The following is a 26,781-nucleotide window of genomic DNA, read 5'->3' on the forward strand; positions in this document are numbered from 1 at the left end:
CTCTGGGTGAGCAGAGGTTCAGGGTGTTAGGAAGAGTTGGTCAGACTCTGGGTGAGGAGTGTGTCACTGTGTCAGGAGGAGTTGGAGAGACTCTTTGTGAGGAGGGGGTCAGAGTGTCAAGAGAAGTTGGAGAGACTCTGGGTGAGGAGATAGTAAGGGTGACAGGAGGAGATGGAAGGCACTGGGTGAGGAGTGGGTCAGGGTGTCGGGCGAATTTGGACAGACACTAGGTGAGGAGAGTTTCAGAGTGTCAGGAGGAGTTGGAGAGACTATGGGTGAGGAGAGGGTCAGGGTGTCATGGGGAGTTGGATAGGCTCTGGGTGAGGAGAGGTTCAGGGTGTCAGGAGGAGTTGGAGAGACTATGGGTGAGGAGAGGGTCAGGGTGTCATGGGGAGTTGGATAGGCTCTGGGTGAGGAGAGGTTCAGGGTGTCAGGAGGTTTTGGACAGGCTCTGGGTGAAGAGAAGGTCAGGGTGTTGGGAGGAGTTGGAGAGACTCTGGGTGAGAAGAGGGTCAGGGTGTCAGCAGGAGTTGGAGAGACTCTGAGTGAGGAGATGGTCAGAGTGTCAGGAGGAGTTGGACAGGCTCTTGGTGAGGAAGAGTCAGGGTGTCAGGTTGAGCTGGACACGCACTGGGTGAAGAGAGGGTTAGGGTGTCGGGAGGATTTGGATAGACTCTGGATTAGGAGAGGGTCAGAGTGTCAGGAGAAGTTGGAGAGACTCTGGGTAAGGAGAGGGTCAGGGTGTCGGGTGGAGTTGAAGAGAATCTGGGTGAGGAGTGGGGCAGGGTGTCAGGAGAAGATGGACAGGCTCTGGGTGAGGAGAGGGTCAAAGTGTCAGGAGGAGATGGAGAGAATCTGGGTGAGGAGAGGGTCAGATTTCAGGAGGAGATGGAAAGACTCTGGGTGAGGAGAGGGTCAGAGTGTCAGGAGAAGATGGAGAGCCTCTTGTTGAGCAGAGGGTCAGGGTGTCAGGAGGAGATGGACAGATTCTGGGTGAGGAGAGGGTCAGAGTGTCAGGAGATGTTGGAGAGCTTCTGGATGAGGAGATGGTCAGAGTGTCAGGAGGTGTAGGAGAGGCTCTGGGTGATGAGAGGGTCAGGGTGAGGGGCGACTTTGGACAGACGCTAGGTGAGGAGAGGGTCAGAGTGTCAGGAGGAGTTTGAGAGACTCTGAGTGAGGAGAGGGTCAGAGTGTCGGGCGAAGTTGGAGAGAACCTGTGTGAGGAGAGGGTCAGTGTATCAGGAGAACTTGGAGAGAGTCTGGTTGAGGAGATGGTCAGGGTGTCAGGAGGAAATGGAGAGATTCTGGATGAGCAGAGGGTCAGCGTGTTAGGAGGGGTTGGTCAGACTCTGGGTGAGGAGAGTGTCAAGGTGTCAAGAGGAGAAGTAGAGACTCTGGGTGAGCAGAGGTTCAGGGTGTTAGGAGGAGTTGGACAGCCTCTGGGTGAGGAGTGTGTCAGTGTGTCAGGAGGAGTTGGAGAGACTCTGGTTGAGAAGGGGGTCAGAGTTTCAGGAGAAGTTGGAGAGGCTCTGGGTGAGGAGATGGTCAGGGTGTCAGGAGGAGATGGAAGGCACTGGGTGTGGATTGGGTCAGGGTGTCGGGCGAAGTTGGACAGACACTAGGTGAGGAGAGTGTCAGAGTGTCAGGAGGAGTTGGAGAGACTATGGGTGAGGAGAGGGTCAGGGTGTCATGGGGAGTTGGATAGGCTCTGGGTGAGGAGAGGGTCAGTGTGTCAGGAGGTTTTGGACAGGCTCTGGGTGAAGAGAAGTTCGGGGTGTTGGGAGGAGTTGGAGAGACTCTGGGTGAGGAGGGGTTCAGATTGTCGGGAGAAGTTGGAGAGACTCGGGGTGAGTAGAGGGTCAGGGTATCAGGAGAATTTGGAGAGGCTGTGGGTGAGGAGATGGTCAGGGTGTCAGGAGGAAATGGAGAGATTCTGGATGAGCAGAGGGTCAGCGTGTTAGGAGGGGTTGGTCAGACTCTGGGTGAGGAGAATGTCAGAGTGTCAGGAGGAGTAGGAGAGACCCTGGGTGAGCAGAGGTTCAGGGTGTTAGGAGGAGTTGGACAGATTCTGGGTGAGGAGTGTGTCAGTGTGTCAGGAGGAGTTGGAGAGACTCTGTGTGAGGAGGGGGTCAGAGTGTCAGGAGGAGTTGGAGGGACTCTGAGTGAGGAAATGGTCAGAGTGTCAGGAGGAGTTGGACAGGCTTTGGGTGAGGAGAGGGTCAGAGTGTCAGGAGAAGTTGGAGAGACTCTAGGTAAGGAGAGGGTCAGGGTGTCGGGTGGAGTTGAAGAAAATCTGGGTGAGGAGAGGGGCAGGGTGTCAGGAGAAGATGGAGAGACTCTGGGTAAGGAGAGGGTCAGTGTGTCGGGTGGAGTTGAAGAGAATCTGGGTGAGGAGAGGGGCAGGGTGTCAGGAGAAGTTGGACAGGCTCTGGGTGTGGAGAGGGTCAAATTGTCAGGAGGAGATGGAGAGAATCTGGGTGAGGAGAGGGTCAGATTTCAGGAGGAGATGGAGAGACTCTGGGTGAGGAGAGGGTCAGAGTGTCAGGAGAAGATGGAGAGCCTCTTGTTGAGCAGAGGGTCAGGGTGTCAGGAGGAGATGGATAGATTCTGGGTGAGGATAGGGTCAGAGTGTCAGGAGATTTGGAGAGCTTCTGGATGAGGAGATGGTCAGAGTGTAAGGAGGAGTTGGAGAGACTCTGAGTGAGGAGAGGGTCAGAGTGTCGGGAGAAGTTGGAGAGAACCTGGGTGAGGAGAGGGTCGTGTATCAGGAGTAGTTGGAGAGATTCTGGATGAGGAGATGGTAAGGTTGTCAGGAAGAAATGGAGAGATTCTGGATGAGCAGAGGGTCAGCGTGTTAGGAGGGGTTGGTCTGACGCTGGGTGAGGAGAGTGTCAGAGTGTCAGGAGGAGTAGGAGAGACTCTGGGTGAGTAGAGGTTCAGGGTGTTAGGAGGAGTTGGACAGACTCTGGGTGAGGAGGGGGTGAGAGTGTCAGGAGAAGTTGGAGAGACTCTGGGTGAGGAGATGGCCAGGGTGTCAGGAGAAAATAGAGAGATTCTGGATGAGCAGATGTCAGCGTGTTAGGCGGGGTTGGTCAGACTCTGGGTGATGAGAGTGTCAGAGTGTCAGGAGGAGAATGAGAGTCTCTTGCTGAGCAGTGGTTCAGGGTGTTAGGAGGAGTTGGACAGAATCTGGGTGAGGAGTGTGTCAGTGTGTCAGGAGGAGTTGGAGAGACTCTGGATGAGGATGGGGTCAGAGTGTCGGAGAAGTTGGAGAGACTCTGGGTGAGGAGATGTTCAGGGTGTCAGGAGGAGATGGAAGGCACTGGGTGAGGAGTGGGTCAGGGTGTCGGGCGAATTTGGACAGACACTAGGTGAGGAGAGTTTCAGAGTGTCAGGAGGAGTTGGAGAGACTATGGGTGAGGAGAGGGTCAGGGTTTCATGGGGAGTTGGATAGGCTCTGGGTGAGGAGAGGTACAGGGTGTCAGGAGGTTTTGGACAGGCTCTGGGTGAAGAGAAGGTCAGGGTGTTGGGAGGAGTTGGAGAGACTCTTGGTGAGGAGAGGGTCAGGGTGTCAGCAGGAGTTGGAGAGACTCTGAGTGAGGAGATGGTCAGAGTGTCAGGAGGAGTTGGACAGGCTCTGGGTGAGGAGAGGGTCAGGGTGATGGGCGAAGTTGGACGGACGCTGGGTGAGGAGAGGGTCAGAGTGTCAGGAGGAGCTGGAGAGACTCTGGGTGACGAAGAGTCAGGGTGTCAGGAGGAGCTGGACACGCACTGGGTGAAGAGAGGGTTAGGGTGTCGGGAGGATTTGGATAGACTCTGGATGACGAGAGGGTCAGAGTGTCAGGAGAAGTTGGAGAGACTCTGGGTAAGGAGAGGGTCAGGGTGTCGGGTGGAGTTGAAAAGAATCTGGGTGAGGAGAGGGGCAGGGTGTCAGGAGAAGTTGGACAGGCTCTGGGTGAGGAGAGGGTCAAAGTGTCAGGACGAGATGGAGAGAATCTGGGTGAGGAGAGGGTCAGATTTCAGGAGGAGATGGAGAGACTCTGGGTGAGGAGAGGGTCAGAGTGTCAGGAGAAGATGGAGAGCCTCTTGTTGAGCAGAGGGTCAGGGTGACAGGAGGAGATGGACAGATTCTGGGTGAGGAGAGGGTCAGAGTGTCAGAAGATGTTGGAGAGCTTCTGGATGAGGGGATGGTCAGAGTGTCAGGAGGTGTTGGAGAGGCTCTGGGTGAGGAGAGGGTCAGGGTGAGGGGCGACTTTGGACAGACACTAGGTGAGGAGAGGGTCAGAGTGTCAGGAGGAGTTGGAGAGACTCTGAGTGAGGAGAGGGTCAGAGTGTTGGGAGAAGTTGGAGAGAACCTGGGTGAGGAGAGGATCAGTGTATCAGGAGAAGTTGGAGAGAGTCTGGGTGAAGAGATGGTCAGGGTGTCAGGAGGAAATGGAGAGATTCTGGATGAGCAGAGGGTCAGTGTGTTACGAGGGGTTGGTCAGACTCTGGGTGACGAGAGTGTCAGAGTGTCAGGAGGAGAAGGAGAGACTCTGGGTGAGCAGTGGTTCAGGGTGTTAGGATGAGTTGGACAGACTCTGGGTGAGGAGTGTGTCAGTGTGTCAGGAGGATTTGGAGAGACTCTGGTTGAGGAGGGGGTCAGAGTGTCAGGAGAAGTTGGAGAGGCTCTGGGTGAGGAGATGGTCAGAGTGTCGGGAGAAGTTGGAGAGACTCTGGGTGAGTAGAGGGTCAGGGTATCAGGAGAATTTGGAGAGGCTGTGGGTGAGGAGATGGTCAGGGTGTCAGGAGGAAATGGAGAGATTCTGGATGAGCAGAGGGTCAGCGTGTTAGGAGGGTTTGGTCAGACTCTGGGTGAGGAGAGTGTCAGAGTGTCAGGAGGAGTAGGAGAGACTCTGGGTGAGCAGAGTTTCAGGGTGTTAGGAGGAGTTGGACAGACTCTGGGTGAGGAGTGTGTCAGTGTGTCAGGAGGAGTTGGAGAGACTCTGGGTGAGGAGGGGGTGAGCGTGTCAGGAGAAGTTGGAGGACTCTGGGTGAGGAGATGGTCAGGGTGTCAGGAGGAGATGGAAGGCACTGGGTGAGGAGTGGGTCAGGGTGTCGGGCGAATTTGGACAGACACTAGGTGAGGAGAGTGTCAGAGTGTCAGGAGGAGTTGGAGAGACTATGGGTGAGGAGAGGGTCAGGGTGTCATGGGGAGTTGGATAGGCTCTGGGTGAGGAGAGGTTCAGGGTGTCAGGAGGTTTTGGACAGGCTCTGGGTGAAGAGAAGGTCAGGGTGATGGGAGGAGTTGGAGAGACTCTGGGTGAGGAGAGGGTCAGGGTGTCAGCAGGAGTTGGAGAGACTCTGAGTGAGGAGATGGTCAGAGTGTCAGGAGGAGTTGGACAGGCTCTGGGTGAGGAGAGGATCAGGGTGACGGGCGAATTTGGATGGACGCTGGGTGAGGAGAGGGTCAGAGTGTCAGGAGGATCTGGAGAGACTCTGGGTGAGGAAGAGTCAGGGTGTCAGGAGGAGCTGGACACGCACTGGGTGAAGAGAGGGTTAGGGTTTCGGGAGGATTTGGATAGACTCTGGATGAGGAGAGGGTCAGAGTGTCAGGAGAAGTTGGAGAGACTCTGGGTAAGGAGAGGGTCAGGGTGTCGGGTGGAGTTGAAGAGAATCTGTGTGAGGAGAGGGGCAGGGTGTCAGGAGAAGTTGGACAGGCTATGGGTGAGGAGAGGGTCAAAGTGTCAGGAGGAGATGGAGAGAATCTGGGTGAGGAGAGGGTCAGATTTCAGGAGGAGATGGAGAGACTCTGGGTGAGGAGGGTCACAGTGTCAGGAGAAGATTGAGAGCCTCTTGTTGAGCAGAAGGTCAGGGTGTCAGGAGGAGATGGACAGATTCTGGGTGAGGAGAGGGTCAGAGTGTCAGGAGATGTTGGAGAGCTTCTGGATGAGGAGATGTTCAGAGTGTCAGGACGAGTTGGAGAGGCTCTGGGTGAGGAGAGGGTCAGGGTGCGGGGCGACTTTGGACAGACTCTGAGTGAGGAGAGGGTCAGAGTGTCAGGAGGATTTGGAGAGACTCTGAGTGAGGAGAGGGTCAGAGTGTCGGGAGAAGTTGGAGAGAACCTAAGTGAGGAGAGGGTCAGTGTATCAGGAGAAGTTGGAGAGAGTCTGGGTGAGGAGATGGTCAGGTTGTCAGGAAGAAATGGAGAGATTCTGGATGAGCAGATGGTCAGCGTGTTAGGAGGGGTTGGTCAGACTCTGGCTGAGGTGAGTGTCAGAGTGTCAGGAGGAGAAGGAGACACTCTGGGTGAGCAGAGGTTCAGGGTGTTAAGAGGAGTTGGACAGACTCTGGGTGAGGAGTGTGTCAGTGTGTCAGGAGGATTTGGAGAGACTCTGGTTGAGGAGGGGTTCAGAGTGTCAGGAGAAGTTGGAGTGACTCTGGTTGAGGAGATGGTCAGGGTGTCAGGAGGAGATGGAAGGCACTGGGTGAGGAGTGGGTCAGGGTGTCTGGCGAAGTTGGACAGACAATAGGTGAGGAGAGTGTCAGAGTGTCAGGAGGAGTTGGAGAGACTATGGGTGAGGAGAGGGTCAGGGTGTCATGGGGAGTTGGATAGGCTCAGGGTGAGGAGAGGTTCAGGGTGTCAGGAGGTTTTGGAAAGGCTCTGGGTGAAGAGAAGGTCGGGGTGTTGGGAGGAGTTGGAGAGACTCTGGGTGAGGAGAGGGTCAGAGTGTCGGGAGAAGTTGGAGAGACTCTGGGTGAGTAGAGGGTCAGGGTATCAGGAGAATTTGGAGAGGCTGTGGGTGAGGAGATGGTCAGGGTGTCAGTAGGAAATGGTGAGATTCTGGATGAGCAGAGGGCCAGCGTGTTAGGAGGGGTTGGTCATACTCTGGGTGAGGAGAGTGTCGAGTGTCAGGAGGAGTAGGAGAGACTCTGGGTGAGCATAGTTTCAGGGTGTTAGGAGGAGTTGGACAGACTCTGGGTGAGGAGTATGTCAGTGTGTCAGGAGGTGTTGGAGAGACTCTGGGTGAGGAGGGGGTCAGAGTGTCAGGAGAAGTTGGAGAGACTCTGAATGAGGAGATGGTCAGGGTGTCAGGAGAAAATAGAGAGATTCTGGATGAGCAGAGGGTCAGCGTGTTAGGCGGGGTTGGTCAGACTCTGGGTGAGGAGTGTGTCAGTGTGTCAGGAGAGTTGGAGAGACTCTGGGTGAGGAGGGTGTGAGAGTGTCAGGAGACGTTGGAGAGACTCTGGGTGAGGAGATGGTCATTGTGTCAGGAGAAAAGAGAGAGATTCTGGATGAGCAGAGGGTCAGCGTGTTAGGCGGGGTTGGTCAAACTCTGGGTGATGAGAGTGTCAGGGTGTCAGGAGGAGAAGGAGAGACTCTGGGTGAGCAGAGGTTCAGGGTGTTAGGAGGAGTTGGACAGACTCTGGTTGAGGAGTGTGTCAGTGTGTCAGGAGGAGTTGGAGAGACTCTGGGTGAGGAGATGGTCAGGGTGTCAGGAGGAGATGGAAGGCACTGGGTGAGGAGTGGGTCAGCGTGTCGGGCGAATTTGGACAGACACTAGGTGAGGAGAGTGTCAGAGTGTCAGGAGGAGTTGGAGAGACTATGGGTGAGGAGAGGGTCAGGTTGTCATGGGGAGTTGGATAGGCTCTGGGTGAGGAGAGGTTCAGGGTGTCAGGAGGTTTTGGACAGGCTCTTGGTGAAGAGAAGGTCAGGGTGTTGGGAGGAGTTGGAGAGACTCTGGATGAGGAGAGGGTCAGGGTGTCAGCAGGAGTTGGAGAGACACTGAGTGAGGAGATGGTCAGAGTGTCAGGAGGAGTTGGACAGGCTCTGGGTGAGGAGAGGGTCAGTGTGACGGGCGAAGTTGGACGGACGCTGGGCGAGGAGAGGGTCAGAGTGTCAGGAGGAGCTGGAGAGACTCTGGGTGAGGAAGAGTCAGGGTGTCAGGTTGAGCTGGACACGCACTGGGTAAAGAGAGGGTTAGGGTGTCGGGAGGATTTGTGTAGACTCTGGATGAGGAGATGGTCAGAGTGTCAGCAGGTGTTGGAGAGGCTCTGGGTGAGGAGAGGGTCAGGGTCAGGGGCGAATTTGGACAGACGCTAGGTGAGGAGAGGGTCAGAGTGTCAGGAGGAGTTGGAGAGACTCTGAGTGAGGAGAGGGTCAGAGTGTCAGGAGAAGTTGGAGAGAACCTGGGTGAGGAGAGGGTCAGTGTATCAGGAGAAGTTGGAGAGAGTCTGGGTGAAGAGATGGTCAGGGTGTCAGGAGGAAATGGAGAGATTCTGGATGAGCAGAGGGTCAGCGTGTTACGAGGGGTTGGTCAGACTCTGGGTGACGAGAGTGTCAGAGTGTCAGGAGGAGAAGGAGAGACTCTGGGTGAGCAGTGGTTCAGGGTGTTAGGATGAGTTGGACAGACTCTGGGTGAGGAGTGTGTCAGTGTGTCAGGAGGATTTGGAGAGACTCTGGTTGAGGAGGGGGTCAGAGTGTCAGGAGAAGTTGGAGAGGCTCTGGGTGAGGAGATGGTCAGAGTGTCGGGAGAAGTTGGAGAGACTCTGGGTGAGTAGAGGGTCAGGGTATCAGGAGAATTTGGATAGGCTGTGGGTGAGGAGATGGGCAGGGTGTCAGGAGGAAATGCAGAGATTCTGGATGAGCAGAGGGTCAGCGTGTTAGGCGGGGTTGGTCAGACTCTGGGTGAGGAGTGAGTCAGTGTGTCAGGAGAGTTGGAGAGACTCTGGGTGAGGAGGGTGTGAGAGTGTCAGGAGACGTTGGAGAGACTGGGTGAGGAGATGGTCATTGTGTCAGGAGAAAAGAGAGTGATTCTGGATGAGCAGAGGGTCAGCGTTTTAGGCGGGGTTGGTCAAACTCTGGGTGATGAGAGTGTCAGGGTGTCAGGAGGAGAAGGAGAGACTCTGGGTGAGCAGAGGTTCAGGGTGTTAGGAGGAGTTGGACAGACTCTGGTTGAGGAGTGTGTCAGTGCGTCAGGAGGAGTTGGAGAGAATCTGGGTGAGGAGAGGGTGAGATTTCAGGAGGAGATGGAGAGACTCTGGGTGAGGAGAGGGTCAGAGTGTCAGGAGAAGATGGAGAGCCTCTTGTTGAGCAGAGTGTCAGGGTGTCAGGAGGAGATGGACAGATTCTGGGTGAGGAGAGGGTCAGAGTTTCAGGAGATGTTGGAGATCTTCTGGATGAGGAGATGGTCAGAGTGTCAGGAGGTGTAGGAGAGGCTCTGGGTGAGGAGAGGGTCAGTGTGAGGGGCGACTTTGGATGGACGCTAGGTGAGGAGAGGGTCAGAGTGTCAGGAGGAGTTGGAGAGAACCTGTGTGAGGAGAGGGTCAGTGTATCAGGAGAACTTGGAGAGAGTCTGGTTGAGGAGATGGTCAGGGTGTCAGCAGGAAATAGAGAGATTCTGGATGAGCAGAGGGTCAGCGTGTTAGGAGGGGTTGGTCAGACTCTGGGTGAGGAGAGTGTCAAGGTGTCAAGAGGAGAAGGAGAGACTCTGGGTGAGCAGAGGTTCAGGGTGTTAGGAGGAGTTGGACAGACTCTGGGTGAGGAGTGTGTCAGTGTGTCAGGAGGAGTTGGAGAGACTCTGGTTGAGGAGGGGGTCAGAGTGTCAGGAGGAGTAGGTGAGACTCTGGTTGAGCAGAGGTTCAGGGTGTTAGGAGGAGTTGGACAGACTCTGGGTGAGGAGTGTGTCAGTGTGTCAGGAGAAGTTGGAGAGGCTCTGGGTGAGGAGATGGTCAGGGTGTCAGGAGGAGATGGAAGGCACTGGGTGAGGAGTGGGTCAGGGTGTCGGGCGAAGTTGGACAGACACTAGGTGAGGAGAGTGTCAGATTGTCAGGAGGAGTTGGAGAGACTATGGGTGAGGAGAGGGTCAGGGTGTCAAGGGGAGTTGGATAGGCTCTGGGTGAGGAGAGGGTCAGGGTGTCAGGAGGTTTTGGACAGGCTCTGGGTGAAGAGAAGGTCGGGGTGTTGGGAGGAGTTGGAGAGACTCTGGGTGTGGAGGGGGTCAGAGTGTCGGGAGAAGTTGGAGAGACTCTGGGTGAGTAGAGGGTCAGGGTATCAGGAGAATTTGGAGAGGCTGTGGGTGAGGAGATGGTCAGGGTGCCAGGAGGAAATGGAGAGATTCTGGATGAGCAGAGGGTCAGCGTGTCAGGAGGGGTTGGTCAGACTCTGGGTGAGGAGAGTGTCAGAGTGTCAGGAGGAGTAGGAGAGACTCTGGGTGAGCAGAGGTTCAGGGTGTTAGGAGGAGTTGGACAGATTCTGGGTGAGGAGTGTGTCAGTGTGTCAGGAGGAGTTGGAGAGACTCTGGGTGAGGAGGGGGTCAGAGTGTCAGGAGGAGTTGGAGGGACTCTGGGTGAGGAGATGGTCAGGGTGTCAGGAGGAGATGGAAGGCACTGGGTGAGGAGTGGGTCAGGGTGTCGTGCGAATTTGGACAGACACTAGGTGAGGAGAGTGTCAGAGTGTCAGGAGGAGTTGGAGAGACTATGGGTGAGGAGAGGGTCAGGGTGTCATGGGGAGTTGGATAGGCTCTGGGTGAGGAGAGGGTCTGGGTGTCAGCAGGAGTTGGAGAGACTCTGAGTGAGGAGATGGTCAGAGTGTCAGGAGGAGTTGGACAGGCTCTGGGTGAGGAGAGGGTCATGGTGATGGGCGAAGTTGGACGGACGCTGGGTGAGGAGAGGGTCAGAGTGTCAGGAGGAGCTGGAGAGACTCTGGGTGAGGAAGAGTCAGGGTGTCAGGAGGAGCTGGACACGCACTGGGTGAAGAGAGGGTTAGGGTGTCGGGAGGATTTGGATAGACTCTGGATGAGGAGAGGGTCAGAGTGTCAGGAGAAGTTGGAGAGACTCTGGGTAAGGAGAGGGTCAGGGTGTTGGGTGGAGTTGAAGAGAATCTGGGTGAGGAGAGGGGCAGGGTGTCAGGAGAAGTTGGACAGGCTCTGGGTGAGGAGAGGGTCAAAGTGTCAGGAGGAGATGGAGAGAATCTGGGTGAGGAGAGGGTCAGATTTCAGTAGGAGATGGAGAGGCTCTGGGTGAGGAGAGGGTCAGAGTGTCAGGACAAGATGGAGAGCCTCTTGTTGAGCAGAGGGTCAGGGTGTCAGGAGGAGATGGACAGATTCTGGGTGAGGAGAGGGTCAGCGTGTCAGAAGATGTTGGAGAGCTTGTGGATGAGGAGATGGTCAGAGTGTCAGCAGGTGTTGGAGAGGCTCTGGGTGAGGAGAGTGTCAGGGTCAGGGGCGAATTTGGACAGACGCTAGGTGAGGAGAGGGTCAGAGTGTCAGGAGGAGTTGGAGAGACTCTGAGTGAGGAGAGGGTCTGAGTGTCGGGAGAAGTTGGAGAGAACCTGGGTGAGGAGAGGGTCAGTGTATCAGGAGAAGTTGGAGAGAGTCTGGGTGAAGAGATGGTCAGGGTGTCCGGAGGAAATGGAGAGATTCTGGATGAGCAGAGGGTCAGCGTGTTACGAGGGGTTGGTCAGACTCTGGGTGACGAGAGTGTCAGAGTGTCAGGAGGAGAAGGAGATACTCTGGGTGAGCAGTGGTTCAGGGTGTTAGGATGAGTTGGACAGACTCTGGGTGAGGAGTGTGTCAGTGTGTCAGGAGGATTTGGAGAGACTCTGGTTGAGGAGGGGGTCAGAGTGTCAGGAGAAGTTGGAGAGGCTCTGGGTGAGGAGATGGTCAGAGTGTCGGGAGAAGTTGGAGAGACTCTGGGTGAGTAGAGGGTCAGGGTATCAGGAGAATTTGGATAGGCTGTGGGTGAGGAGATGGTCAGGGTGTCAGGAGGAAATGGAGAGATTCTGGATGAGCAGAGGGTCAGCGTGTTAGGCGGGGTTGGTCAGACTCTGGGTGAGGAGTGAGTCAGTGTGTCAGGAGAGTTGGAGAGACTCTGGGTGAGGAGGGTGTGAGAGTGTCAGGAGACGTTGGAGAGACTCTGGGTGAGGAGATGGTCATTGTGTCAGGAGAAAAGAGAGAGATTCTGGATGAGCAGAGGGTCAGCGTGTTAGGCGGGGTTGGTCAAACTCTGGGTGATGAGAGTGTCAGGGTGTCAGGAGGAGAAGGAGAGACTCTGGGTGAGCAGAGGTTCAGAGTGTTAGGAGGAGTTGGACAGACTCTGGTTGAGGAGTGTGTCAGTGTGTCAGGAGGAGTTGGAGAGACTCTGGGTGAGGAGATGGTCAGGGTGTCAGGAGGAGATGGAAGGCACTGGGTGAGGAGTGGGTCAGCGTGTAGGGCGTATTTGGACAGACACTAGGTGAGGAGAGTGTCAGAGTGTCAGGAGGAGTTGGAGAGACTATGGGTGAGGAGAGGGTCAGGGTGTCATGGGGAGTTGGATAGGCTCTGGGTGAGGAGAGGTTCAGGGTGTCAGGAGGTTTTGGACAGGCTCTTGGTGAAGAGAAGGTCAGGGTGTTGGGAGGAGTTGGAGAGACTCTGGATGAGGAGAGGGTCAGGGTGTCAGCAGGAATTGGAGAGACACTGAGTGAGGAGATGGTCAGAGTGTCAGGAGGAGTTGGACAGGCTCTGGGTGAGGAGAGGGTCAGTGTGACGGGCGACGTTGGACGGACGCTGGGCGAGGAGAGGGTCAGAGTGTCAGGAGGAGCTGGAGAGACTCTGGGTGAGGAAGAGTCAGGGTGTCAGGTTGAGCTGGACACGCACTGGGTGAAGAGAGGGTTAGGGTGTCGGGAGGATTTGGATAGACTCTGGATGAGGAGAGGGTCAGAGTGTCAGGAGAAGTTGGAGAGACTCTGGGTAAGGAGAGGGTCAGGGTGTCGGGTGGAGTTGAAGAGAATCTGGGTGAGGAGAGGGGCAGGGTGTCAGGAGAAGTTGGACAGGCTCTGGGTGAGGAGAGGGTCAAAGTGTCAGGAGGAGATGGAGAGAATCTGGGTGAGGAGAGGGTCAGATTTCAGGAGGAGATGGAGAGACTCTGGGTGAGGAGAGGGTCAGAGTGTCAGGAGAAGATGGAGAGCCTCTTGTTGAGCAGAGTGTCAGGGTGTCAGGAGGAGATGGACAGATTCTGGGTGAGGAGAGGGTCAGAGTGTCAGGAGATGTTGGAGATCTTCTGGATGAGGAGATGGTCAGAGTGTCAGGAGGTGTAGGAGAGGCTCTGGGTGAGGAGAGGGTCAGGGTGAGGGGCGAATTTGGATGGACGCTAGGTGAGGAGAGGGTCAGAGTGTCAGGAGGAGTTGGAGAGAACCTGTGTGAGGAGAGGGTCAGTGTATCAGGAGAACTTGGAGAGAGTCTGGTTGAGGAGATGGTCAGGGTGTCAGCAGGAAATGGAGAGATTCTGGATGAGCAGAGGGTCAGCGTGTTAGGAGGGGTTGGTCAGACTCTGGGTGAGGAGAGTGTCAAGGTGTCAAGAGGAGAAGGAGAGACTCTGGGTGAGCAGAGGTTCAGGGTGTTAGGAGGAGTTGGACAGACTCTGGGTGAGGAGTGTGTCAGTGTGTCAGGAGGAGTTGGAGAGACTCTGGTTGAGGAGGGGGTCAGAGTGTCAGGAGGAGTAGGTGAGACTCTGGTTGAGCAGAGGTTCAGGGTGTTAGGAGGAGTTGGACAGCCTCTGGGTGAGGAGTGTTTCAGTGTGTCAGGAGAAGTTGGAGAGGCTCTGGGTGAGGAGATGGTCAGGGTGTCAGGAGGAGATGGAAGGCCCTGGGTGAGGAGTGGGTCAGGGTGTCGGGCGAAGTTGGACAGACACTAGGTGAGGAGAGTGTCAGAGTGTCAGGAGGAGTTGGAGAGACTATGGGTGAGGAGAGGGTCAGGGTGTCAAGGGGAGTTGGATAGGCTCTGGGTGAGGAGAGGGTCAGGGTGTCAGGAGGTTTTGGACAGGCTCTGGGTGAAGAGAAGGTCGGGGTGTTGGGAGGAGTTGGAGAGACTCTGGGTGAGGAGGGTGTCAGAGTGTCGGGAGAAGTTGGAGAGACTCTGGGTGAGTAGAGGGTCAGGGTATCAGGAGAATTTGGAGAGGCTGTGGGTGAGGAGATGGTCAGGGTGCCAGGAGGAAATGGAGAGATTCTGGATGAGCAGAGGGTCAGCGTGTTAGGAGGGGTTGGTCAGACTCTGGGTGAGGAGAGTGTCAGAGTGTCAGGAGGAGTAGGAGAGACTCTGGGTGAGCAGAGGTTCAGGGTATTAGGAGGAGTTGGACAGATTCTGGGTGAGGAGTGTGTCAGTGTGTCAGGAGGAGTTGGAGAGACTCTGGGTGAGGAGGGGGTCAGAGTGTCAGGAGGAGTTGGAGGGACTCTGGGTGAGGAGATGGTCAGGGTGTCAGGAGGAGATGGAAGGCACTGGGTGAGGAGTGGGTCAGGTTGTCGTGCGAATTTGGACAGACACTAGGTGAGGAGAGTGTCAGAGTGTCAGGAGGAGTTGGAGAGACTATGGGTGAGGAGAGGGTCAGGGTGTCATGGGGAGTTGGATAGGCTCTGGGTGAGGAGAGGGTCAGGGTGTCAGCAGGAGTTGGAGAGACTCTGAGTGAGGAGATGGTCAGAGTGTCAGGAGGAGTTGGACAGGCTCTGGGTGAGGAGAAGGTCAGGGTGACGGGCGAAGTTGGACGGACGCTGGGTGAGGAGAGGGTCAGAGTGTCAGGAGGAGCTGGAGAGACTCTGGGTGAGGAAGAGTCAGGGTGTCAGGAGGAGCTGGACACGCACTGGGTGAAGAGAGGGTTAGGGTGTCGGGAGGATTTGGATAGACTCTGGATGAGGAGAGGGTCAGAGTGTCAGGAGAAGTTGGAGAGACTCTGGGTAAGGAGAGGGTCAGGGTGTTGGGTGGAGTTGAAGAGAATCTGGGTGAGGAGAGGGGCAGGGTGTCAGGAGAAGTTGGACAGGCTCTGGGTGAGGAGAGGGTCAAAGTGTCAGGAGGAGATGGAGAGAATCTGGGTGAGGAGAGGGTCAGATTTCAGGAGGAGATGGAGAGGCTCTGGGTGAGGAGAGGGTCAGAGTGTCAGGACAAGATGGAGAGCCTCTTGTTGAGCAGAGGGTCAGGGTGTCAGGAGGAGATGGACAGATTCTGGGTGACTAGAGGGTCAGGGTGTCAGAAGATGTTGGAGAGCTTGTGGATGAGGAGATGGTCAGAGTTTCAGCAGGTGTTGGAGAGAACCTGGGTGAGGAGAGGGTCAGTGTATCAGGAGAAGTTGGAGAGAGTCTGGGTGAAGAGATGGTCAGGGTGTCAGGAGGAAATGGAGAGATTCTGGATGAGCAGAGGGTCAGCGTGTTACGAGGGGTTGGTCAGACTCTGGGTGACGAGAGTGTCAGAGTGTCAGAAGGAGAAGGAGAGACTCTGGGTGAGCAGTGGTTCAGGGTGTTAGGATGAGTTGGACAGACTCTGGGTGAGGAGTGTGTCAGTGTGTCAGGAGGATTTGGAGAGACTCTGGTTGAGGAGGGGGTCAGAGTGTCAGGAGAAGTTGGAGAGGCTCTGGGTGAGGAGATGGTCAGAGTGTCGGGAGAAGTTGGAGAGACTCTGGGTGAGTAGAGGGTCAGGGTATCAGGAGAATTTGGAGAGGCTGTGGGTGAGGAGATGGTCAGGGTGTCAGGAGGAAATGGAGAGATTCTAGATGAGCAGAGGGTCAGCGTGTTAGGAGGGTTTGGTCAGACTCTGGGTGAGGAGTGTGTCAGTGTGTCAGGAGGAGTTGGAGAGACTCTGGGTGAGGAGGGGTTCAGAGTGTCAGGAGAAGTTGGAGGACTCTGGGTGAGGAGATGGTCAGGGTGTCAGGAGGAGATGGAAGGCACTGGGTGAGGAGTGGGTCAGGGTGTCGGGCGAATTTGGACAGACACTAGGTGAGGAGAGTTTCAGAGTGTCAGGAGGAGTTGGAGAGACTATGGGTGAGGAGAGGGTCAGGGTGTCATGGGGAGTTGGATAGGCTCTGGGTGAGGAGAGGTTCAGGGTGTCAGGAGGTTTTGGACAGGCTCTGGGTGAAGAGAAGGTCAGGGTGTTGGGAGGAGTTGGAGAGACTCTGGGTGAGGAGAGGGTCAGGGTGTCAGCAGGAGTTGGAGAGACTCTGAGTGAGGAGATGGTCAGAGTGTCAGGAGGGGTTGGACAGGCTCTGGGTGAGGAGAGGGTCAGGGTGACGGGCGAAGTTGGATGGACGCTGGGTGAGGAGAGGGTCAGAGTGTCAGGAGGAGCTGGAGAGACTCTGGGTGAGGAAGAGTCAGGGTGTCAGGAGGAGCTGGACACGCACTGGGTGAAGAGAGGGTTAGGGTGTCGGGAGGATTTGGATAGACTCTGGATGAGGAGAGGGTAAGAGTGTCAGGAGAAGTTGGAGAGACTCTGGTCAAGGAGAGGGTCAGGGTGTCGGGTGGAGTTGAAGAGAATCTGGATGAGGAGAGGGGCAGGGTGTCAGGAGAAGTTGGACAGGCTCTGGGTGAGGAGAGGGTCAAAGTGTCAGGAGGAGATGGAGAGAATCTGGGTGAGGAGAGGGTCAGATTTCAGGAGGAGATGGAGAGACTCTGGGTGAGGAGGGTCAGAGTGTCTTGAGAAGATTGAGAGCCTCTTGTTGAGCAGAAGGTCAGGGTGTCAGGAGGAGATGGACAGATTCTGGGTGAGGAGAGGGTCAGAGTGTCAGAAGATGTTGGAGAGCTTCTGGATGAGGAGATGTTCAGAGTGTCAGGACGAGTTGGAGAGGCTCTGGGTGAGGAGAGGGTCAGGGTGAGGGGCGACTTTGGACAGACTCTGAGTGAGGAGAGGGTCAGAGTGTCAGGAGGATTTGGAGAGACTCTGAGTGAGGAGAGGGTCAGAGTGTCGGGAGAAGTTGGAGAGAACGTAAGTGAGGAGAGGGTCAGTGTATCAGGAGAAGTTGGAGAGAGTCTGGGTGAGGTGATGGTCAGGTTTTCAGGAAGAAATGGAGGGATTCTGGATAAGCAGAGGGTCAGCGTGTTAGGAGGGGTTGGTCAGACTCTGGCTGAGGTGAGTGTCAGAGTGTCAGGAGGAGAAGGAGACACTCTGGGTGAGCAGAGGTTCAGGGTGTTAAGAGGAGTTGGACAGACTCTGGGTGAGGAGTGTGTCAGTGTGTCAGGAGGATTTGGAGAGACTCTGGTTGAGGAGGGGTTCAGAGTGTCAGGAGAAGTTGGAGTGACTCTGGGTGAGGAGATGGTCAGGGTGTCAGGAGGAGATGGAAGGCACTGGGTGAGGAGTGGGTCAGGGTGTCTGGCGAAGTTGGACAGTCAATAGGTGAGGAGAGTGTCAGAGTGTCAGGAGGAGTTGGAGAGACTATGGGTGAGGAGAGGGTCAGGGTGTCATGGGGAGTTGGATAGGCTCAGGGTGAGGAAAGGTTCAGGGTGTCAGGAGGTTTTTGGAAAGGCTCTGGGTGAAGAGAAGGTCGGGGTGTTGGGAGGAGTTGGAGAGACTCTGGGTGAGGAGAGGGTCAGAGTGAGGGGCGACTTTGGACGGACGCTAGGTGAGGAGAGGGTCAGAGTGTCAGGAGGAGTTGGAGAGAACCTGTGTGAGGAGAGGGTCAGTCTATCAGGAGAACTTGGAGAGAGTCTGGTTGAGGAGATGGTCAGGGTGTCAGCAGGAAATGGAGAGATTCTGGATGAGCAGAGGGTCAGCGTGTTAGGAGGGGTTGGTCAGACTCTGGGTGAGGAGAGTGTCAAGGTGTCAAGAGGAGAAGGAGAGACTCTGGGTGAGCAGAGGTTCAGGGTGTTAGGAGGAGTTGGACAGACTCTGGGTGAGGAGTGTGTCAGTGTGTCAGGAGGAGTTGGAGAGACTCTGGTTGAGGAGGGGGTCAGAGTGTCAGGAGGAGTAGGTGAGACTCTGGTTGAGCAGAGGTTCAGGGTGTTAGGAGGAGTTGGACAGACTCTGGGTGAGGAGATGGTCAGGGTGTCAGGAGGAGATGGAAGGCACTGGGTGAGGAGTGGGTCAGGGAGTCGGGCGAAGTTGGACAGACACTAGGTGAGGAGAGTGTCAGAGTGTCAGGAGGAGTTGGAGAGACTATGGGTGAGGAGAGGGTCAGGGTGTCATGGGGAGTTGGATAGGCTCTGGGTGAGGAGAGGGTCAGGGTGTCAGGAGGTTTTGGACAGGCTCTGGGTGAAGAGAAGGTCGGGGTGTTGGGAGGAGTTGGAGAGACTCTGGGTGAGGAGGGGGTCAGAGTGTCGGGAGAAGTTGGAGAGACTCTGGGTGAATAGAGGGTCAGGGTATCAGGAGAATTTGGAGAGGCTGTGGGTGAGGAGATGGTCAGGGTGCAAGGAGGAAATGGAGAGATTCTGGATGAGCAGAGGGTCAGCGTGTTAGGAGGGGTTGGTCAGACTATGGGTGAGGAGAGTGTCAGAGTGTCAGGAGGAGTAGGAGAGACTCTGGGTGAGCAGAGGTTCAGGGTGTTAGGAGGAGTTGGACAGATTCTGGGTGAGGAGTGTGTCAGTGTGTCAGGAGGAGTTGGAGAGACTCTGGGTGAGGAGGGGGTCAGAGTGTCAGGAGGAGTTGGAGGGACTCTGGGTGAGGAGATGGTCAGGGTGTCAGGAGGAGATGGAAGGCACTGGGTGAGGAGTGGGTCAGGGTGTCGTGCGAATTTGGACAGACACTAGGTGAGGAGAGTGTCAGAGTGTCAGGAGGAGTTGGAGAGACTATGGGTGAGGAGAGGGTCAGGGTGTCATGGGGAGTTGGATAGGCTCTGGGTGAGGAGAGGGTCAGGGTGTCAGCAGGAGTTGGAGAGACTCTGAGTGAGGAGATGGTCAGAGTGTCAGGAGGAGTTGGACAGGCTCTGGGTGAGGAGAGGGTCATGGTGATGGGCGAAGTTGGACGGACGCTGGGTGAGGAGAGGGTCAGAGTGTCAGGAGGTGCTGGAGAGACTCTGGGTGAGGAAGAGTCAGGGTGTCAGGAGGAGCTGGACACGCACTGGGTGAAGAGAGGGTTAGGGTGTCGGGAGGATTTGGATAGACTCTGGATGAGGAGAGGGTCAGAGTGTCTGGAGAAGTTGGAGAGACTCTGGGTTAGGAGAGGGTCAGGGTGTTGGGTGGAGTTGAAGAGAATCTGGGTGAGGAGAGGGGCAGGGTGTCAGGAGAAGTTGGACAGGCTCTGGGTGAGGAGAGGGTCAAAGTGTCAGGAGGAGATGGAGAGAATCTGGGTGAGGAGAGGGTCAGATTTCAGGAGGAGATGGAGAGGCTGTGGGTGAGGAGAGGGTCAGAGTGTCAGGAGAAGATGGAGAGCCTCTTGTTGAGCAGAGGGTCAGGGTGTCAGGAGGAGATGGACAGATTCTGGGTGAGGAGAGGGTCAGAGTGTCAGAAGATGTTGGAGAGCTTCTGGATGAGGAGATGGTCAGAGTGTCAGCAGGTGTTGGAGAGGCTCTGGGTGAGGAGAGGGTCAGGGTGAGGGGCTTTTTTGGACAGACGCTAGGTGAGGAGAGGGTCAGAGTGTCAGGAGGAGTTGTAGAGACTCTGAGTGAGGAGAGGGTCAGAGTGTCGGGAGAAGTTGGAGAGAACCTGGGTGAGGAGAGGGTCAGTGTATCAGGAGAAGTTGGAGAGAGTCTGGGTGAAGAGATGGTCAGGGTGTCAGGAGGAAATGGAGAGATTCTGGATGAGCAGAGGGTCACCGTGTTACGAGGGGTTGGTCAGACTCTGGGTGAGGAGAGTGTCAGAGTGTCAGGAGGAGTAGGAGAGACTCTGGGTGAGCAGAGTTTCAGGGTGTTAGGAGGAGTTGGTCAGACTCTGGGTGAGGAGTGTGTCAGTGTGTCAGGAGGAGTTGGAGAGACTCTGGGTGAGGAGGGGGTCAGAGTGTCAGGAGAAGTTGGAGGACTCTGGGTGAGGAGATGGTCAGGGTTTCAGGAGGAGATGGAAGGCACTGGGTGAGGAGTGGGTCAGGGTGTCGGGCGAATTTGGACAGACACTAGGTGAGGAGAGTTTCAGAGTGTCAGGAGGAGTTGGAGAGACTATGGGTGAGGAGAGGGTCAGGGTGTCATGGGGAGTTGGATAGGCTCTGGGTGAGGAGAGGTTCAGGGTGTCAGGAGGTTTTGGACAGGCTCTGGGTGAAGAGAAGGTCAGGGTGTTGGGAGGAGTTGGAGAGACTCTGGGTGAGGAGAGGGTCAGGGTGTCAGCAGGAGTTGGAGAGACTCTGAGTGAGGAGATGGTCAGAGTGTCAGGAGGAGTTGGACAGGCTCTGGGTGAGGAGAGGGTCAGGGTGACGGGCGAATTTGGATGGACGCTGGGTGAGGAGAGGGTCAGAGTGTCAGGAGGAGCTGGAGAGACTCTGGGTGAGGAAGAGTCAGGGTGTCAGGAGGAGCTGGACACGCACTGGGTGAAGAGAGGGTTAGGGTGTCGGGAGGATTTGGATAGACTCTGGATGAGGAGAGGGTCAGAGTGTCAGGAGAAGTTGGAGAGACACTGGTTAAGGAGAGGGTCAGGGTGTCGGGTGGAGTTGAAGAGAATCTGGGTGAGGAGAGGGGCAGGGTGTCAGGAGAAGTTGGACAGGCTCTGGGTGAGGAGAGGGTCAAAGTGTCAGGAGGAGATGGAGAGAATCTGGGTGAGGAGAGGGTCAGATTTCAGGAGGAGATGGAGAGACTCTGGGTGAGGAGGGTCAGAGTGTCTTGAGAAGATTGAGAGCCTCTTGTTGAGCAGAAGGTCAGGGTGTCAGGAGGAGATGGACAGATTCTGGGTGAGGAGAGGGTCAGAGTGTCAGAAGATGTTGGAGAGGCTCTGGGTGAGGAGAGGGTCAGGGTGTCATGGGGAGTTGGATAGGCTCAGGGTGAGGAGAGGGTCATTGTGTCAGGAGGTTTTGGACATGCTCTGGGTGAAGAGAAGGTCAGGGTGTTGGGAGGAGTTGGAGAGACTCTGGGTGAGGAGAGGGTCAGAGTGTCGGGAGAAGTTGGAGAGACTCTGGGTGAGTAGAGGGTCAGGATATCAGGAGAATTTGGAGAGGCTGTGGGTGAGGAGATGGTCAGGCTGTCAGTAGGAAATGGAGAGATTCTGGATGAGCAGAGGGCCAGCGTGTTGGGAGGGGTTGGTCATACTCTGGGTGAGGAGAGTGTCGAGTGTCAGGAGGAGTAGGAGAGACTCTGGGTGAGCAGAGTTTCAGGGTGTTAGGAGGAGTTGGACAGACTCTGGGTGAGGAGTATGTCAGTGTGTCAGGAGGAGTTGGAGAGACTCTGGGTGAGGAGGGGGTCAGAGTGTCAGGAGAAGTTGGAGAGACTCTGAATGAGGAGATGGTCAGGGTGTCAGGAGAAAATAGAGAGATTCTGGATGAGCAGAGGGTCAGCGTGTTAGGCGGGGTTGGTCAGACTCTGGGTGAGGAGTGTGTCAGTGTGTCAGGAGAGTTGGAGAGACTCTGGGTGAGGAGGGTGTGAGAGTTTCAGGAGACGTTGGAGAGACTCTGGGTGAGGAGATGGTCATTGTGTCAGGAGAAAAGAGAGAGATTCTGGATGAGCAGAGGGGCAGCATGTTGGGCGGGGTTGGTCAAACTCTGGGTGATGAGAGTGTCAGGGTGTCAGGAGGAGAAGGAGAGACTCTGGGTGAGCAGAGGTTCAGGGTGTTAGGAGGAGTTGGACAGACTCTGGTTGAGGAGTGTGTCAGTGTGTCAGGAGGAGTTGGAGAGACTCTGGGTGAGGAGATGGTCAGGGTGTCAGGAGGAGATGGAAGGCACTGGGTGAGGAGTGGGTCAGCGTGTCGGGCGAATTTGGACAGACACTAGGTGAGGAGAGTGTCAGAGTGTCAGGAGGAGTTGGAGAGACTATGGGTGAGGAGAGGGTCAGGGTGTCATGGGGAGTTGGATAGGCTCTGGGTGAGGAGAGGGTCAGTGTGACGGGCGAAGTTGGACGGACGCTGGGCGAGGAGAGGGTCAGAGTGTCAGGAGGAGCTGGAGAGACTCTGGGTGAGGAAGAGTCAGGGTGTCAGGTTGAGCTGGACACGCACTGGGTGAAGAGAGGGTTAGGGTGTCGGGAGGATTTGGATAGACTCTGGATGAGGAGAGGGTCAGAGTGTCAGGAGAAGTTGGAGAGACTCTGGGTAAAGAGAGGGTCAGGGTGTCGGGTGGAGTTGAAGAGAATCTGGGTGAGGAGAGGGGCAGGGTGTCAGGAGAAGTTGGACAGGCTCTGGGTGAGGAGAGTGTCAAAGTGTCAGGAGGAGATGGAGAGAATCTGGGTGAGGAGAGGGTCAGATTTCAGGAGGAGATGGAGAGACTCTGGGTGAGGAGAGGGTCAGAGTGTCAGGAGAAGATGGAGAGCCTCTTGTTGAGCAGAGGGTCAGGGTGTCAGGAGGAGATGGACAGATTCTGGGTGAGGAGAGGGTCAGAGTGTCAGGAGATGTTGGAGAGCTTCTGGATGAAGAGATGGTCAGAGTGTCAGGAGGTGTAGGATAGGCTCTGGGTGAGGAGAGGGTCAGGGTGAGGGGCGACTTTGGACAGACGCTAGGTGAGGAGAGGGTCAGAGTGTCAGGAGGAGTTGGAGAGAACCTGTGTGAGGAGAGGGTCAGTGTATCAGGAGAACTTGGAGAGAGTCTGGTTGAGGAGATGGTCAGGGTGTCAGGAGGAAATGAAGAGATTCTGGATGAGCAGAGGGTCAGCATGTTAGGAGGGGTTGGTCAGACTCTGGGTGAGGAGAGTGTCAAGGTGTCAAGAGGAGAAGGAGAGACTCTGGGTGAGCAGAGGTTCAGGGTGTTAGGAGGAGTTGGACAGACTCTGGGTGAGGAGTGTGTCAGTGTGTCAGGAGAAGTTGGAGAGGCTCTGGGTGAGGAGATGGTCAGGGTGTCAGGAGGAGATGGAACGCACTTGGTGTGGATTGGGTCAGGGTGTCGGGCGAAGTTGGACAGACACTAGGTGAGGAGAGTGTCAGAGTGTCAGGAGGAGTTGGAGAGACTATGGGTGAGGAGAGGGTCAGGGTGTCATGGGGAGTTGGATAGGCTCTGTGTGAGGAGAGGGTCAGTGTGTCAGGAGGTTTTGGACAGGCTCTGGGTGAAGAGAAGGTCGGGGTGTTGGGAGGAGTTGGAGAGACTCTGGGTGAGGAGGGGGTCAGAGTGTCGGGAGAAGTTGGAGAGACTCTGGGTTAGGAGAGTGTCAGAGTGTCAGGAGGAGTAGGAGAGACTCTGGGTGAGCAGAGGTTCAGGGTGTTAGGAGGAGTTGGACAGATTCTGGGTGAGGAGTGCGTCAGTGTGTCAGGAGGAGTTGGAGAGACTCTGGGTGAGGAGGGGGTCAGAGTGTCAGGAGGAGTTGGAGGGACTCTGGGTGAGGAGATGGTCAGGGTGTCAGGAGGAGATGGAAGGCACTGGGTGAGGAGTGGGTCAGGGTGTCGGGCGAATTTGGACAGACACTAGGTGAGGAGAGTGTCAGAGTGTGAGGAGGAGTTGGAGAGACTATGGGTGAGGAGAGGGTCAGGGTGTCATGGGGAGTTGGAGAGAGTCTGGGTAAGGAGAGGTTCAGTGTGTCGGGTGGAGTTGAAGAGAATCTGGGTGAGGAGAGGGGCAGGGTGTCAGGAGAAGTTGGAGAGAGTCTGGGTAAGGAGAGGGTCAGTGTGTCGGGTGGAGTTGAAGAGAATCTGGGTGAGGAGAGGGGCAGGGTGTCAGGAGAAGTTGGACAGGCTCTTGGTGAGGAGAGGGTCAAATTGTCAGGAGCAGATGGAGAGAATCTGGGTGAGGAGAGGGTGATATTTCAGGAGGAGATGGAGAGACTCTGGGTGAGGAGAGGGTCAGAGTGTCAGGAGAAGATGGAGAGCCTCTTGTTGAGCAGAGGGTCAGGGTGTCAGGAGGAGATGGATAGATTCTGGGTGAGGAGAGGGTCAGAGTGTCAGGAGATGTTGGAGAGCTTTTGGATGAGGAGATGGTCAGAGTGTCAGGAGGAGTTGGCGAGACTCTGAGTGAGGAGAGGGTCAGAGTGTCGGGAGAAGTTGGAGAAAACCTGGGTGAGGAGAGGGTCAGTGTATCAGGAGTAGTTGGAGAGAGTCTGGGTGAGGAGATGGTAAGGTTGTCAGGAAGAAATGGAGAGATTCTGGATGAGCAGAGGGTCAGCGTGTTAGCAGGGGTTGGTCAGACTCTGGGTGAGGAGAGTGTCAGAGTGTCAGGAGTAGTAGGAGAGACTCTGGGTGAGGAGAGGTTCAGGGTGTTAGGAGGAGTTGGACAGACTCTGGGTGAGGAGTGTGTCAAGTTGTCAGGAGGAGTTGGAGAGACTCTGTGTGAGGAGGGGGTGAGAGTGTCAGGAGAAGTTGGAGAGACTCTGGGTGAGGAGATGGCCAGGGTGTGAGGAGAAAATAGAGAGATTCTGGATCCGCAGAGGCCAGCATGTTCGGAGGGGTTGGTCAGACTCTGGGTGATGAAAGTGTCAGAGTGTCAGGAGGAGAAGGAGAGACTCTGGGTGAGCAGTGGTTCAGGGTGTTAGGAGGAGTTGGACAGGCTCTGGGTGAGGACTGTGTCAGTGTGTCAGGAGGAGTTGGAGAGACTCTGGGTGAGGATGGGGTCAGAGTGTCGGAGAAGTTGGAGAGACTCTGGGTGAGGAGATGGTCAGGGTTTCAGGAGGAGATGGAAGGCACTGGGTGAGGAGTGGGTCAGGGTGTGGGGCGAATTTGGACAGACACTTGGTGAGGAGAGTTTCAGTGTGTCAGGAGGAGTTGGAGAGACTATGGGTGAGGAGAGGGTCAGGGTGTCATGGGGAGTTGGATAGGCTCTGGGTGAGGAGAGGTTCAGGGTGTCAGGAGGTTTTGGACAGGCTCTGGGTGAAGAGAAGGTCAGGGTGTTGGGAGGAGTTGGAGAGACTCTGGGTGAGGAGAGGGTCAGGGTGTCAGCAGGAGTTGGAGAGACTCTGAGTGAGGAGATGGTCAGAGTGTCAGGAGGAGTTGGACAGGCTCTGGGTGAGGAGAGGGTCAGGGTGACGGGCGAAGTTGGACGGACGCTGGGTGAGGAGAGGGTCAGAGTGTCAGGAGGAGCTGGAGAGACTCTGGGTGAGGAAGAGTCAGGGTGTCAGGAGGAGCTGGACACGCACTGGGTGAAGAGAGGGTTAGGGTGTCGGAAGATTTGGATAGACTCTGGATGAGGAGAGGGTCAGAGTGTCAGGAGAAGTTGTAGGGACTCTGGGTAAGGAGAGGGTCAAAGTGTCAGGAGGAGATGGCGAGAATCTGGGTGAGGAGAGGGTCAGATTTCAGGAGGAGATGGAGAGACTCTGGGTGAGGAGAGGGTCAGAGTGTCAGTAGAAGATGGAGAGCCTCTTGTTGAGCAGAGGGTCAGGGTGTCAGGAGGAGATGGACATATTCTGGGTGAGGAGAGGGTCAGAGTGTCAGAAGATGTTGGAGAGCTTCTGGATGAGGAGATGGTCAGAGTGTCAGGAGGTGTTGGAGAGGCTCTGGGTGAGGAGACGGTCAGGGTGAGGGGCGACTTTGGACAGACGCTAGGTGAGGAGAGGGTCAGAGTGTCAGGAGAAGTTGGAGAGACTCTGGGTAAGGAGAGGGTCAGGGTGTCGGGTGGAGTTGAAGAGAATCTGGTGAGGAGAGGGGCAGGGTGTCAGGAGAAGTTGGACAGGCTCTGGGTGACGAGAGGGTCAAAGTGTCAGGAGGAAATGGAGAGAATCTGGGTGAGGAAAGGGTCCGATTTCAGGAGGAGATGGAGAGACTCTGGGTGAGGAGAGGGTCAGGGTGTCAGGAGGAGATGGACAGATTCTGGGTGAGGAGAGGGTCAGAGTGTCAGAAGATGTTGGAGAGCTTCTGAATGACGAGATGGTCAGAGTGTCAGGAGGAGTTGGAGAGACTATGGGTGAGGAGAGGGTCAGGGTGTCATGGGGAGTTGGATAGGCTCTGGGTGAGGAGAGGGTCAGTGTGTCAGGAGGTTTTGGACAGGCTCTGGGTGAAGAGAAGTTCGGGGTGTTGGGAGGAGTTGGAGAGACTCTGGGTGAGGAGATGGTCAGAGTGTCGGGAGAAGTTGGAGAGACTCTGGGTGAGTAGAGGGTCAGGGTATCAGGAGAATTTGGAGAGGCTGTGGGTGAGGAGATGGTCAGGGTATCAGGAGGAAATGGAGAGATTCTGGAGGAGCAGAGGTTCAGCGTGTTAGGAGGGTTTGGTCAGACTCTGGGTGAGGAGAGTGTCAGAGTGTCAGGAGGATTAGGAGAGACTCTGGGTGAGCAGAGTTTCAGGGTGTTAGGAGGAGTTGGACAGACTCTGGGTGAGGAGTGTGTCAGTGTGTCAGGAGGAGTTGGAGAGACTCTGGGTGAGGAGGGGGTCAGAGTGTCAGGAGAAGTTGGAGGACTCTGGGTGAGGAGATAGTCAGGGTGTCAGGAGGAGATGGAAGGCACTGGGTGAGGAGTGGGTCAGGGTGTCGGGCGAATTTGGACAGACACTAGGTGAGGAGAGTGTCAGAGTGTCAGCAGGAGTTGGAGAGACTATGGGTGAGGAGAGGGTCAGGGTGTCATGGGGAGTTGGATAGGCTCTGGGTGAGGAGAGGTTCAGGGTGTCAGGAGGTTTTGGACAGGCTCTGGGTGAAGAGAAGGTCAGGGTGTTGGGAGGAGTTGTGAAACTCTGGGTGAGGAGAGGGTCAGGGTGTCAGCAGGAGTTGGACAGGCTCTGGGTGAGGAGAGGGTCAGGGTGACGGGCGAATTTGGATGGACGCTGGGTGAGGAGAGGGTCAGAGTGTCAGGAGGAGCTGGAGAGACTCTGGGTGAGGAAGAGTCATGGTGTCAGGAGGAGCTGGACACGCACTGGGTGAAGAGAGGGTTAGGGTGTCGGGAGGATTTGGATAGACTCTGGATGAGGAGAGGGTCAGAGTGTCAGGAGAAGTTGGAGAGACTCTGGGTAAGGAGAGGGTCAGGGTGTCGGGTGGAGTTGAAGAGAATCTGGGTGAGGGGAGGGGCAGGGTGTCAGGAGAAGTTGGACAGGCTCTGGGTGAGGAGAGGGTCAAAGTGTCAGGAGGAGATGGAGAGAATCTGGGTGAGGAGGGTCAGAGTGTCAGGAGAAGAT

This window comes from Carcharodon carcharias, chromosome 10 (genome assembly GCF_017639515.1).
Source record: "Carcharodon carcharias isolate sCarCar2 chromosome 10, sCarCar2.pri, whole genome shotgun sequence".
Classification (NCBI taxonomy): Eukaryota; Metazoa; Chordata; class Chondrichthyes; order Lamniformes; family Lamnidae; genus Carcharodon; species Carcharodon carcharias.